The 15,930-nt window shown below is 39.9% G+C and overlaps 1 pseudogene; it reads right to left on the bottom strand.

Moving 5' to 3' along the window:
• The window catches only part of LOC135222893 (uncharacterized), a 78,378-nt pseudogene that overhangs the window by 22,651 nt on the left and 39,797 nt on the right, over positions 1 to 15,930 (bottom strand).

The raw sequence follows: 15,930 nt of genomic DNA, 5'->3' as shown, positions 1-15,930 counted from the left end.
TGACTCAACGAAGATACAACAAAATATTGCCCTTGCCCTGGGCTAAGACAGAAATAACCAACATGAAAACACTGTCACCTACACCGAAATAAAAACCTTTACCCACCAAAACTAACACTAAAATGACTGGTGAGTACTTCAGGTACATTGTTACCCCCAGACTTCCCTTTCACTCGTCAACCTTGGTACAAGGCGACATAGGCTAACATGCCAGCTACCGAAAGTGGACCAGAGACTTACAATCTTCAAACACTGTCTCAATTTCTTTCAAATAATGCGTAGCAAACACAGATTTAGACCTCCAAAAGGTACTTTGCAGGATAGCGGATAGCGACAAGTTGTGTCGAAAAGCGAGAGAAGTCGCTACCGCTCGAACTTCGTGCGCTTTCACTCTCAGTAAAGGAAACACTGCGTCATTAGCTTGAGAATGTGCTTCTACAATTAACTCTATCAGAAAAAAGGAAAAGCACCACAAACAATTCGACTGACCTCTAATCTTCTCTGTTCTGCGGAGGTAATATCTTAATGCCCGCACAGGACATAAGAGTCGTTCTTCTTCTTCCTGGCCTATCAAGTCTGTCAGGTTTTTGAGAACAAAGTTACGTGGCAACGGATTAGAAGGTTTTTCGCTTTTCACGAGAAAATTGAGTACCACAGAGCAAACTGTGTTGCCTTGAGAAAATCCCACTTTTTTGTCCATCGCGCGCAGCTCGCTAAACTCGTCTAGTTGATGCCAATACAACTAAAAATAACGTCTTTTTGGTGAGATTCTCATAGACGAAGAAAGTAACGGTTCAAAGGGAGGACCCGAAAGCCGTTTAAGAACTATATCGAGATTCCAAGCTATCGAGCCCTTTGACAATTTGGAAGTCTCGAACCATTTAATTAAATCGGAAAGATCACTATTCGTGGATAAGGCCTAGTCCTCTGTGTTTTAAAAGGACTGAAGCCAGCATCGCTCTGTATGCCCTTAAAAGTTGAAGGCGCTAAACGCTTAACGTCCCTTAAGAAAAGAAGGAAATCAGCTATTTTGTTCACAGATGTTTCAGAAGAAGAGACTTTAGTCTGTCTACACCATCTTCGAAACCCTCCCCATTTAGACTGATATAGTCTGTTAAAAGAATCTCTTCTGCAGTTCGCGATAGCTTCTGCAGCTCGTCTCAAAAACCCTTTCGCTCAGACGAGACTCCTGACAGTCTGTATCCTGTCAGTGCCAGAGCGGATAATCCTTGGTGGAATCTTTTGAAGTGCGGTTGTCTGAGTAGACATTTCTTTAACGGAAGAAGTCTGGGGAAGTCTACGAGCAAGTCGAGAAGATCTGGGAACCATTCTTTCCTTGGCCAGAATGGAGCGACTAGTGTCAGAGAAACATTTTTGTGGAATGGCACTTTGTTCAGCACCTGTCTTATTAGGCCGAACGGGGGAAACGCGTAAGCTTCCAGGCCCGACCAGTCTAGTAACATTGCATCGACTGACCATGCAAGAGGGTCCGGGACTGGAGAGCAACAGCGGAAGGTGGTTGTTCCTCGAGGTTGCAAAGAGATCTGTCATCGGCTTTCCCCAAAGTTTCCATAGGTCTAGGCAGACCTTCGCATCGAGAGTCCATTCTAACGGCAGTACTTGATGACAGCGACTTAGTCCATCTGCCACACGTTCATTTTCCCTTGAACAAATCGAGGGATCAGCGTAACCTGAAATTTTTCTGCCCACAGAAGCAGATCTTTTGCAAGGTTGTAGAGGGTGAAGGAGTGCGTTCCCCCTTGTTTCCTGATGTAGGAAAGTGCTGTTGAGTTGTCTCCGTGAACTGCTACCACCTGTGTCCCGTAACAAGATGAGAGAAGTCTGAAGTCCCAGGAACAATGCTAATAGCTCCCTCACGTTGGTATGAAGAGAGCGCTGCATTTCCGACCATTCCCCCGACGTTTCGTTCTTCCCCAACCTGCATCGGAGGCGTCTGAAAAGAACTGAAGGGTGGGTGGAGCGGACGAAGTGAAAGACCCTCTACCAGTCTTGGTTTTGAAAGCCACCACGCTAAGTCCTCCTTGATTTCGTCTGAAATCGAGAATATTGTCGAGTCCCGTTGAGTCTTTCTGCACCATGAAGCTTTCAAGAAGAATTGCAGGGGCCTCATGTGCAGCCTTCCGAGTTTGACAAACTGTTCCACCGAAGCTAGTGTTCCTAACAGACTGGTCCCAATGGTTGGCGGAACAGGACTTTGCGTCCCGGAAGTCCTGTACTACTTCCAGCAATGCATTGGACTCTCTTTGCTGAAGTAAAAGCCCGGGAAAAACTCGAGAGTTCAGAGTCATCCCCAAATAGAGAATGTTCTGAGTCGGAATTAGCTGAGATTTCTCCTCGTTTATAAGAAGACCCCAAAATTGCAGAAAAGAAATTCAGCTTCAATCCTACAAACACGGAGTTGAATACTTCACCGATATTGGAGAGATAATACTTCCCAATAAATGAAGAAAAAAGTCTGCACCGACCACCAACCAATGTTCACCAGAAGCCGGCAGAGAACGAATTGATGTTACCTGGACAGTTGTACCTGTAGCTCCCTCGAGTGGAAGGAGATGACGTCACCTACATCAGCGATGGCGGCGCCACCGCGGAAGTTTGAATCTATTGTCTGCCATTCGTAGGGAACCTACAGCTGTATAATTGTTCAGTAAGACACTGCAATAAATGCTATTGATAAAACAAAAACCTGCGACGATGATGTGTTAAACAAATTGAATCAAGATGGCTTAAGTTGTCGCTCATAATTCATTGGTCAAAATACTAACTTTTTGTTATATAAGCTTAGGTTGTAATTGATCAAATTGTTAAAGAAAACTTTCAAGGTTACTGTTTTAGGTTTCAATGCAATATTTAGTGGATAATATTTAATATTTTCTCTAGAAAATAAAAAATGGTTATGCAGTGGCAACTTTCCTTTCCACTCCTTTACTAGTTGGCAACTTCAGCTTTCCAAATATGAATAGATAAATCCTCCAAAAATACCAATTCCCTTGCAAACTTCAATATCTGCAATTTATAAAGGATTAGTTTGGCTATCTCAATTCCAAGAGCTCAAATATTATCACAAGGTGTCAAAATCTAGCCTATGAACTTAAGATGGTAATCCTTTGACCCAGTTTGTCACTTAGTGGTATGCAGGTAACCTTTTTACTATTAAGTGAAGACTCTCCAAGTGCTTAATAGTTTAAAAATGAAAAACTAATGGATAGCTTATCTTGGGAATTACCTCTGGAATTACCTCTAGATGGCCGGATGTAGCCAAAATGTTAATACATACTGATTTGGATGATTTCTAGAAACTCACCTTGGAAGCTTCCCTTTTTGATATGACAATGGCACGTCCCATGGTTGATGTTTTACATTCTTCATAGATTGTGACCTTCTAAGAGTAGACCTATGAGTTTCAGGCAACTCTCTTCTCTGTTTACAATTAAAAGTATACCATATAAGGTTGGTCATTATTGTTTACAGAATTTCAGTTTATCAATCTGTGTAACAGTGGACTTGTTTTTAAAACATTTAAAACTATGGTAAAAAATAAAATTACCATACAAAAGAACTATTTGTAGCTGTGACCATGAACTACTTAGCAAGTGACTGTTTTATCAGAATTATATGAACTTTTCTTGAATATAATATTTTACCTTGACAAAAACTACTTATCAGACGAGCAACATATTTTGATAAAAATTAAGTACGTACAGTAAAAGAAGCAAATGTTGTAAGAAATTACTTTTGGAGTCAAATGTGTAAAGCTTGTAAGGTCATCTCTTTGCCAGTGTACTAAGAAAAAATATGAATTAAACTTATTAAGGATAGACTACTATTGTAATACATGTATACGTATTACAATGCAGGAAGCCACTGAAGAAGTAATGTTAAAAATAAATTTTTTCCTACTAAAGTTTCATCAATGAGGAAACTTCAAAATACTGTGATGAGATCTCATATAGAAAAAAGATTTTTATATTCAGTATAAAATCACTTGCATTAGTGTGGAAAGGAAGGGACTGAAAATCAACATAGGAAAGCAAAGCATATCTTAACTGAAAATGGGAAAATAAAAAATGTAGTCAGGGTAGTGGCCATGTGGCTGTTATGTTATGGGGCAGGTGTAGGGCATAAGTTGGTAAGGAGTACAGTGTTCCCCCGGTATTCGCGGGGGATGCGTACCAGACCCCCCGTGAATAGTTAGAATCCGCGAATGTTTGGAACCCTTATAAAAGCGCTAAAAACAGCCTATTTTGTTAGTTTTTTAAAACTTAAGAAAAACCACTAAAAATTTTCATACTTGGTTTTTTTTAATAGTTTTATCCCAAAAAGTGCATTTATGATGAAATTGATCACAAAAAACCAGGAATTTGTGGATATTTCTCATAGAAAAATACCGCGAATGCGCGAATTTTCCGCGAATAATGCGGGGAAACGTTCCCGAGAGAAATCCGCGAATGTGTGAGTCCGCGAATCCAGAGAACGCGAATACGGGGGGGGGGGGTCCACTGTATTAATGTAAGAATTAGTGTCAAAAGAGCCTTAAGACAAATTACAAGTGGCAGATACACAGGACTTTGAGGATATAGAATACTTCTGTTTTCTTGTGGACACACAAAAGCTGTGAAGCAGGGATTGAAAGGGCAGTGAAAAAATGAGTAGCTGCAGCCTGTATGAAAAGGAGTTAGCTTGAAAATGAAATGTATCCCATTAGAACAGAATGAAAACTTGTGATGGATACACAAGACTTCTACTCTATGCAGTGAAAGCATGTCACCGAAAGATCCAATGCCAAAATGTGGTGAGCAGACCACGTTATGAACTATTAAGTGGCAAACTGATGTGTCTAGTGGCTGACAGAAAATGAGATTTTAGGACTGTAAGAGACTGGAAATGCAATACAAAGATGACAAAAAAGTCAGAAATTCAGCATATTTAAAAAGTTTTATGAAAAGACCCACAGTAAGGATCATAAGATTAAGAAAACATGGGGAGAATTCACACTGGAGAGAACTCATTTCACATCTAACCCAATAAAGGAAAAAGCTGGCACGAGACTAGAACCTCTTAATGTACTGTATTACTCCATTAATAATATGAGTAACAAAATCCCCCAATAACATAGTAGCCTTGAAATATAAAATTATGCAAAAGGGGACGAAAGCTCATTTCCCTCTCATAGCCTATAGCAGTATGCTGTATATAAAATCTAAATTAGACTGCTGGATTATTTAAACTGTAAACAAAAAAGTGTATTGATGAGACTGTTTTTGGAAATACTTACTCTATGGGAATATGGGAAAATTTTCTGAGCTGCCTGTTTGCATTGGCTAACAGCTAAATGTTCTTTGTACATATTGCCATTTCATGCCATGTTATTTTGCAGAAAATATTTCAATTTATTTCTTTAGAAAATGTTTCTAAAATCTCGAAACAGTTATTGGGTAATTACAGTAATTACAATAGTAGGATGTGGAGTAGTAGACTGCACTCATAGCCTAGTGCCTTGAGAAGTTCACTGGGTAAGCTGCACAAGGCATTTGAACATTTTAGCAATGGATGAAAAAGGCCAAATGTATGTGTAATTTATTTTTTACTAGTCAATATTCAGGATGATGTCACTGAAGAAAGGCTATTCATATAGCAATAGAGAGAGGTACAACATTCTTCAATGTTTTCCATGTGAGCTCTACAATGCTGAACCCCCAACGATGACGAAAGTGGTACAGCCTGCCTCCTACCTGTGAATCCTCACTGAGAGGATGAGGGTCTTGCCCCTCTTGCTGTCCTTGTACCTCTAGCTCGGCCGGAGGCTCTAGTTCCGCCACGTTGGCGAAAGGGACCTCTTGCTCTACCACCTCTCCCAAACCTGTTAAAAGGCTGAAATGCCTGACTCTCAAAGGTTGGTTAAAGGCAGGCACACCGCATACGGGGTTGGAGCTTGCTGGTTAGGAGACGGAGCAAACAGAACCAATTGATGCTGAGGCTATGCCTTGGAGGTCGAAGGCTGTGGTACTTGCTGTACTGGTACAGCCTGGACTAAAGCTTGATGTTGAGGTACCTGGAAAGATTGGAATCTCCTTTGTTTCTTCCTTGGCTTCGAACCCGAGGAGGAGGACTCCGGTTTCCTTTTATATGGAATACCCCAGCGTAACCTGATGCTTTGGTTCGGGCGGGGCGCGCTGCCTCATGCTGAACCTCGTTGACCACTGAGGGCGGGAACAGATCTGCGCCCCCCAAATTGGAGAAGCCAGAAGCTTGTTCGGTTCATGTTTAATCGTAGCTTTGGATAGGACATGTTTCCTGCAATTTCTCCTAGCCACCGCAAAATCATACAGGTCGCATTGCATGCTCACAGTAATGACTTTGCGATAACCTTAAACAATGGCTCCTGTGCGTACTCAAGAGCCGCCGTCTCGGTCATCACTAATGAGTTAAGAGACCTTGCAAGACGTCATCTAGCATCGAATTCTGTTTGAATTAGAGCATCTGACAGCCTAGGAAGGCGTTCACTGAACATAGTGATTGCACAATCCGGCTTAAGCTTCCCCACAGAGAAGGTTGCTGGCAGATCTACCCACAAATCCTCCCCACCCGGAAGAAGCAGTGATGTAGGATCTGTTTCTCTAAGCTGGGGCATGGGCTCATCACGCGTCACTGCTTGAAGAGTAAGCTCCGCCACCTTAGATGTAAAAGGTAACGGGTTCTCTTCGTCTGTGGTGAACATAATGAACGGGCTCTTAAAGGCCGTGATTCTAGTGTTTGCGCAGTTCCTCTCTTCCAAACTGCGAACCCATGTCTGTTGGGCCTGGTCCCTGGAAAGGATGACAGTTTCCTTTGGAACCTTATCCTCCCTAACAAGAGCAGCCCCTGCGGGGAAGAACTCGAAGTCCTCGAGTCTCCGGGTAACACAGCCTTCTATGGTTAACATCCCATTGATGAAACAGAGCAAAGTTCACTACCCTCCAAGGGTTACTTGGATGAAAAGGGAGGGAGAGTGGAACCGTCCGGCATACTCTGGCCTTGCACAGATTACTAGAATGGCTGAGCCTGCTGCACCCTGCTGAAGACCTGCAATGAGAGACTCCTGAGTACCCAGTCTCTTAATCACCTCCTCAAAAAAAAAAAAAAAAAAAAAACCTTGCCGTAACTGTATTGACCAAAGTTCCTAGGTTATTGACCTGTTTTAAGATATTCGTATTGAACAGATCCTGCCCAGCGAGAGAGGAATCCCCTTTGTCCTTTGGTACCTTATGAGGTATCAGGCCCTTAGAAGTTGATGGTAAGAGCTCGAAGGGGAATGGTAAGATTTCCCCTCCTTTGAACTTGGTTTTGAGGACTTTGACAGGGACTTCTGTCTGGGTTTAGTACCTCCAGTATGGGATGCCGGAACACTTTTAGGAAGGTTGTCATATGATGCTTTTGGTACTGAACCTCTTTTTTGCAGTGTTTTTGACTGAAGTTTCTTTACTTTAGGTATCACCGAGGCGGGTTGCGCCCTAGAAGGAGGCAATCCCCCGGTGAAACCCTTGAAATGATTTAGAAGAAGGAGTGGAAGAGTTAGACGTACTCAAGGAATGACCCTGAGGACTTAAAGGGCTAGCCTCATCAACGCTCTTACCAATACCCATATCCGGTGTAATGGGCACATCTTCTGTAAGCGGAAGCGGCACTCCTCCCAACACAAGCTCCGGTAACTCCTCGTCTTGTTGTTGAGATACCAGTTCCTGAATAGTTTCAATTATTGGAGCTGCAACTTTTGGGTCCACGTAGGCGTTTTGTTTTCCTGCCGGAAAGATTAAAGCCGCCATGTCCTGGGACAGGATGTAAGGCTTCGCCTTCCCAACGTTCCGCCCAAAGCCTCCTACCCAAACCTTGAGGGTGGAGAGAGCAGCATCCCTTGCAGACTGATTTGCCTGTAAGAAAAGAAATATGTTAACCTTGAACTTAACTTACTATGCTATCGGAGACGATAGGGCTAAAAGTTCAGTAAGATACTATACCATTACAAAGACCACATTAAAGATAGAAGCACCGGGAACGGGTAACTTACTGAAGAAGTAACCCGATGTACCAGCTCGTAGCAAGCAAAACAGTTCTCGTGATGCCATACTACGGAGTTCTCTATCAGCAACAGCGCAGGGGGCATGGCCCCGGCAAACATCGTGCCTGCAAGGATCCTGGCGGAGGATCGGCATTACAGCCAGCAACCCAGACATTGGGTGGCCTGTAAATGTAATGATACATGATATCGCTATGTAAAAAGATATGAAAAACTCAAGGTAACATGATATTATGCCGGAGTGACCCGGACTAAAGAGACATATGCATCCCGGGAACTCGTGTTAAGAGCATATAAATCAACCTGGAACCGTAGTAGCCTGGAGGACAATACATTCCGGGTATCCCGGAACCTCTATTGAAGCTACCCGACCAGGGAGAATGAAATACAAAGGCACTAGCAACAGGCTATCCCGGGCGGCAATGAACCCGGGGGTTCAATGTACGAAATTAAACGAAACAATAAAGTAAAAATGAATACTATTATCTCCGCCTACGGAGGTACAACCTCCCGAAAACAAACCCTCGACGATTGCCGGTGAGGCCGGAATGCAACCTGCCATGTGCGGGGAGGGAATGTCTAAGGGGGGAGGGTGAATACACTCAGAGAGGTGGGAGGAGCCGAGCGCTACCCAGACTACCGCCAACTCCGAAGTAAGGTCGGCTGAGAAGCGACACCCACCGACCTAAGGCCTGAGAGGCCCCCCTCCACACCCTACCTCAGGGACTAGGTCGGTCAACCTGAGCGAGAGAAGCACCCAATTAGCTGGGCCCCGAGAGGAGGGGGGGAAAGGCAGGTCGGGAGGGGTGACGATCACTGACCAAGCGGACTCCCGCGATTACTGGACCGCGAGGAATGGGGCGCAGGGGAAACCTACGTAGTAGGCTAGCCGACACGCAACACCCAATAAAAACATACAAAAATAAATAAAATATTTAAAACTAATGTAAAATCATACTCTAACACGGGGAAGGGAAAAAGAAATAGATGGGAAGAGAAATGAAACATCAATTCACCTAACAACCAGGCAGGACCACCCGATAAGGATGGCCCTAACCGGACAAAGCCAGAACTGGCCTATGCCAAAACGAAATAACAAAACCGTAGGGCAGACGGCCAGGGTAGGCATGATAAACAAACAAAATAAAATCATAATGAAACGAAGTTAAACTATAACGATGGGTAACACGATGAGGCATGAAACAAAGACACGTGCTCGAAAGGAAACCCCCGTGCCAAATCACGAAAATAACAAAAACAAGAACATAAAACATTATAAACGATCGACAAAACTGCCATCCAAGAAAAGGCAAATAAACGGTACTGAAATACTACTCGGTTCACGAAGTATGGAAGACCACGCGAAAACCGAAACGACACAAAAGGGGAACGCTGTAATGGCGGTGTGCAGTCGCCTCAGCAAAGGCGACCCCCTCCCAGACAAAGCCCTAAATAAAAGGACCACGAGGGTCAAAATCATCACTCCCTAAATAGTGTCGAACAAAACAGTACTTAACTTGGAAGTAGAAGCAGATTGACGATCCATGACGTAAAAACAAAACCAAGCCAAAAAAGCAGAAGAAATTAGAGCACAAAAATAACGTGCGCCTCTCGTAATGGCTATCAAAGGAATGACGTCACTGACGCTACCTTCGCGGTAGCAGGAAGTGAGCACGGCTCCCCTTTTTAAAGGGTTTTGATGTGGAAAAGGCTAATTGGAGAGGCTGCTGTGGTAGTGTTTTTCACTCGCCCCAGATTCATACCGACACCTTTTAATAAAGGTGAGCGAGTCAGAATATTCTGGCATGTCCAATTTAGCAGTTCTCTGGTATTATAGCAATATTTTACCTTAGAAATAGCGCTAAAGGAACATATTTCATGGAGCGACACGGCTTCCTCGCCAGAAATAGAATTTCCTACGTCAAAATCCCTTTATACTACTCTTACACTACTATTACACTACAGTTCTGTTTTGGCAACGCTACAGCAAATGGTGAGATTATGTTAGTAAAAAGGTTGTATTCAAAGGAACAGTGTTGTAACAACTTACCTTAAGTTTAGGAGTGTGGGGTCTACACTTGATATTTGGCACTGGAGTGGAAGTTTTTTTTTTCAGGCGCAGGACTTGGGCTTTCATCAAACTTATTATCTGTTGTGTTAGTAATACCATGATCTTCCTGTAATTGTCTTCTTTCTCGCACTGATTCACGGATTTTCTCTCTTCTTTGATTATCAATATAATTTAAATCACTCTGGCTTTCTGAAAGTACATTAAGTTGAAATTCCTCAGGTCCAACATCATATGACTGGTCATGTTCAGGGAAATTCAAGTCACAGCTGGACAATACAGTTGCATCAAGATTGATGTCACCAGGAGATGGAGCCCTAAAGCTTGTATTTCCAAAATCATTGCACTCAATTTCTTCCTCAGACCTTGCTGTTTCTGCACATAGCTATCACCTGAATAGTGTTTTACCCTTTCTAAGTTACTCTTGCTTCTTTCAAATCGGTCAGTACATGGCCTGTCATTTTCTTGCACTTTTCCCTGGCCTTCCAATCCTGTTTTCCAATTCTCTTTCAAAGTTCTGTTTGTAATTTGCTCGCAACCTGCACTTTTAAGAACACTTGAATTAGTACTGTTACAACCTAGATTACCAATCGACTGGGACAACTTCTTTTTAATCAAAGGGGATGATGGAAGATTTACATTCTTTAAATTATTCTTATTGGCGGCACTATGTAATCTCTTTGATTTATTGGTCCCAGAAACACTTTTTCTTAATGCTAAATCCTTATCGAAACTACGAGTACGAGCCATTCTTGAATTACCTGAGTTAGTATTTTTTGCTGACCTGTGAGTATCACTATCATTATGCACACCACCATCACCAGATCCATACAAACTTAGCATGTCTGAACTATCAAGAAGCATTCGGTGTTGATTCTCGATACTTTTATAATGTGTGTTGTAATCTATTTCACAAGCTGGCTTTTGACTTTTTATTCTTGACATTAATGAATCCATCCTAAGTTTTAATCATTTCTTGACTTAGGTCTGAATGTACGACACCTCTGTTAACCAAGTCTTGTCGTAACGGCGGAGATTGTGTGGATACCACAGTCTGAAGGTTCTTGTGAGCCAGAGGTTTTAACCTCCTTGGGCTCCCCATCATCTGTTTCTGTTGTGATGGCAATGGCGAAAAATGTGAGAGGGGAACATCCGTAGGTGATAAACTACTAGCACTTCTTGAAAGATGCCTAGCACTCTCCAAGTTACTAGAATTCTTTACCTCACCGTTATTCACAATACTGCTAGCTGGTCTGTTACTGGTAACTATTTGATCAAAATCATCTTGCTCAAAATTGTCATCTTCAATACGACCTAGATTAAGTGGTTCAATATGCTCCTCAGCCAAGGAAAAATAATCAGAGTGAGCGCTCCCCTCTCTGTCTGAGCTGCGACTTCTTCTACCAAGCTTAGCAGATCCATTCCGTAAGGGGACTAATGATTCTGCCTGTAAGTATTGGAAAAGTAAATTAGCTAAAGCTATTAAAATTTTAGATGATGTTAGAACTTAATCAATTATGGCCAAACTACTTATTCTGAGGATATGAAATCAAAAGCCAAAAAGTTAAAATTTGTAATTGTTATTCAGTTCACCAATTATTTGTTCTAGTGCTTATTTCAGCCCTAATCTTGACAATTTTTGTGAATAATTGGCACCAAGCAATTTTTGTGAATGCTTGGCACCAAGATAAACACATACAATTTACTGAGATGTGCAATAAAATTCCTATGCAAATCCCAGTATCAGTGTAAATGTAATTTTCCTAGAACATTTCAAGGCATGGTTCTATATATACATATATAAAGTAGGGAAATTTCTTAGTTTTTTTTGTGCTTTTTAAATATATATATTGGGGTTTAAAAGTAAAACTAATGACTTTTTTCTTATGAAATTTCTACAAAATATAAGGCTAAGAAATTTTTTTTAAAAATAAACAAATTGCTGATTTTGTAATAAATGTAGCATTATTATTAATTATCTGGTTTGAAGCTTTCCACAGACTGATGTATGTGTCTGACCACTAGTAAAGCAAACTACTGTACAATGATACATTTGTGCATACATATTCTAGAAATTTCTTTTTTTTCCCTTACATTACTATAATTGCGAAATAAAACTATCCCTATTGTAAAAGACATAACCAGACTATATCACATCCCTCATCATCCTAAGGTCCTTTTTCACTGAAATCAAGTACACTAATCAAAATTCACATATTACATTTCAAGTAGCTATGTAATTAAAGTACACTGTATACTGTACCTAATTTAATCGTTTCAAGTACACATATCTAGGTAGCCATGAAAAGAAAGGTTAGATGGATATTTAAACACAGAAGTCAGCAAACTATCAAATGGCTAAAGAAATTGTGAAATTTCCTTTTAGTACATATGCACTGCATACTGTAATGTTAATTGACATTATTTTCTTTTGCAACTTTATCATTTACCAGCCAAAGATGCACTGTGAAATGAAATGGGTATTGAAGGACATATAAAAATATGAGAAATGTAAGATTCACTGATAATTTTAGATTTGTAACTAAAGCGAGAATATTTTCTTTTAATGTTTGAATGGAAAGTACTTATGTTAGACATTTTGATTGTTTTGAAGTTCAAAGGAACTCTATTAAGTTATGACAAAGGAAGAGCAATATTAAGGAGTTTATGATTCCCTGCAATTAAAAGTATCATCTTATTAATTATATTGTATTCGGTTATATTCATTAACAGTTATATTCATTAACCACCATTATTAGTTTCCATATCCTACACTTTTTTCTAAGGCTTACCCTACTAATACTATAGCAAACAAAAACATCTTTTATTGCAACCAATACCAGCCCAAGAAGAGTCTACTTAAGACTCAGAGATCTGGAAAAATTAAACCCTATTAATAATAACTGCAAACCAATAGTGTCAAATGGGAGTTTTCAGTTTCATGAGCTAAACCATAAAATTTTGACCAAGTATATAACTAGATGGAAATGCATTTGGGAGTTTTTCTCTCTCAAATTTCCATACATTAACTCCTTTAATTATACTAAGTCTAAACTTATTTACAAACTTGTTTTTATGTGTGTGTGTGTGTGTGTATAGTCACTCTATTAAATTATCTCTGCACTATTTATTGATTAATACAGAATGTATACTCAGTCCCATTCAAGAGCATTATAAGGAGTTTTCCTAAAGACTAAATAACACATCAGTCAAGGTCTAACACTATAACCTGAGAACATATGTCTAACTTAAGAGCTCACTAAAGAATACTTAAAAAAAAAAATAGGTTGTTTCATACATTATCAGACTGATTCTGATGAGGCTTGGGGGAAATCCAACTGACTGGAAGATGATAAAGGTGTACATTGTAACTGCATGATGCTGATGAAGAAATGGTTGGTGACTTTTCATGAACTTAGACTGATTAAATTAAAAAGCTGTGTTAAAGCATAAGAACTTAGTTGTAGTGATTGGAGATAATATAAATGTGAAGATGGTAAAGGAGGGAAGAGAAGACTCATGGAATATAAGGCTTGGGGGAAACAAATGAGAGAGTGGTGTATGGAAAGTAAGTAAATTACTACCACATTATCCATTGTTTCAGTCATCATCACAGATGATTATGACAAGGAAGAGAGATCAGTACAGGAACCAAATAGACTTTAGAAACACAGGAATCACAGAAAGTGACCATGTTAACAGGGGTTATGAAAATATAGTAAATAAGCAAACGAGAAAATCACCAAGACTATATGGATAATTTTCATAAAATAAAGATATCAATGGAGCTATAGAATTAAAGCATAGGATTGATATGAAACTGTAGCCAGTACTTGGAATACTGAAGACCAGAAGGATAAAATGATAATGGCAATGTACTTGGAATACTGAGACCAGAAGGATAAAATGATAATGGCAATGTACTTGAATACTGAAGACCAGAAGGATAAATGGTAATGGCAATGGTAAAGACAACTGGACAGGTGCTTGCAAAGAGAGAGAGAGCAGTCTAGCAGCCATAAGTAACAAGATTATTCTTACTTTGGATGGATGTAGAATGGGCGGCTTAATACGTAATGATGTCAATAAAATGTAGCAGAGAAAAAAATACATAAGAAAATGAGGATTGCATGCAATGCAGCAAAAGTAGTATGATGAATAGACAATAGTATTAAAAGATAGATGATCCCTGAAAAGGAAATTACAAAAATTCATGGGGTAAAATCTATAAGAAGTAATATGAAAAGGAAGATAGGCAATACAATAATGAAAGTTGATGACCACGGCCTATGAGATGTTAGAGGAGTTGAAGAGATGGAGAAATAATATAACAGAGCCTTTTGAACATATGAAGGAACAGCCAAGAATTTTTGCAGTAAAACTTTACGGTTCATCTTATTGAGAAAAGAAAGAATTACCTGAGGAAAAGTGGAGATCTTTCTTTGTGGCTATCCCTAAGAAAATGGTGACCTTGGAGAGCTGCAAACAACTATAGCTATCCCAGGTCGCTCTCACATAATTTTGAGCATAATAATTGAAAGGGTGATGAAAGAACAACAAAAGAGGTAGGGAAGGAGCAGCCTGGATTTCATAGAAGGAAATTGTACAAAAAAGCTATTTTTTAAGCTGAGAATGTTATAAAGACAAAATTCAACAGAATCTTATATATGTTGGAAACTACATATAAAGGCTTTGATGAAAACAGGAAATATGGCAAACCAGTAAAAATCCTCTAAAGGATAGTGGTGGTGGGAAAATATTGACTGAATTTATGAAAATTTGGTACTACGCCAAGCACAGTGGCACTCTCAGCCATTCAGCACTTAAAACAGTGAAAAGATGTTAGTAGTACTATATATAAAATTGACAAGCTTTGAATTGTACTGGACAATACTTAGCTTTACAAGTGCAAGGCTTTCAATATTTGTGAAATGATTTGCATCCAAAAAAGCAAGCAATCAATATGCATTTCACAAGTCATTATTAAAAGGCAAGAATTCTGGTACCAATTCTAATGTACTGTAGCTATATAAAATAACCTTCCTAGTGGTGAGTGAATACCTTGGAAATTAATTCATTAACTTTTCTCTAAACACAAAGTACAACAGCATTTTTGACTGACTGTACATATATGTATTGCATCTTGGCTTGAATACTTAAAATTTAGAGCTGATACAAGACATAACGAAAATGGAGTTGAAAATTTTCTATAAATCCCAGGTTAGGGCTAAAATTGTCCCATATATACAGACTTTATAATGATCAATATTCAAAATTTTACCTGTTGCACTGATGAATTGGTGCTTGCAGAGCTATCCCTAGTGGCTTTCAGTGGCCGAGATCTTTTGCTGTTATCTCGTTCTTTACAACGTGCCTGAATTTCATGCAGTCGCTTCACATTATCTTGCATGAAATCACGCCGACTCTGACCTAAATTAAATCCAGAAACACAAGAGCTCAGTTACAAAATGAATACTGTAGTATGTATTCCTCAAATATGACAAATTTTTAAAGTAATTTTTATTTTGCATAACATACAAACCTTCGGTTCTTACATATGGGGATTTACTTTCAGCACAAGTTGGTACCAGCCGGTTAACTAATAACAAGATGGTTATTGGAAGTAAGCTACCAATGGGAGGGGAGGAAGCCCAGCCACCCAGTCAGTACACCTTCAATTTGCCTTTTGGCAGCAGTCAGAGACAGACATGTACACACTTAAAACTGAATTGCTACAATGCAACACAACATTCTTGTATCAGCTCTGTCATAAATGAAAAATTAACTA

The sequence above is a fragment of the Macrobrachium nipponense genome, chromosome 8, assembly GCF_015104395.2.
Source record: "Macrobrachium nipponense isolate FS-2020 chromosome 8, ASM1510439v2, whole genome shotgun sequence".
NCBI classification, from domain to species: Eukaryota; Metazoa; Arthropoda; class Malacostraca; order Decapoda; family Palaemonidae; genus Macrobrachium; species Macrobrachium nipponense.
The sequence above is the reverse complement of the archived record's forward strand: the minus strand, read 5'-3'. Positions and strand labels throughout refer to the sequence as shown.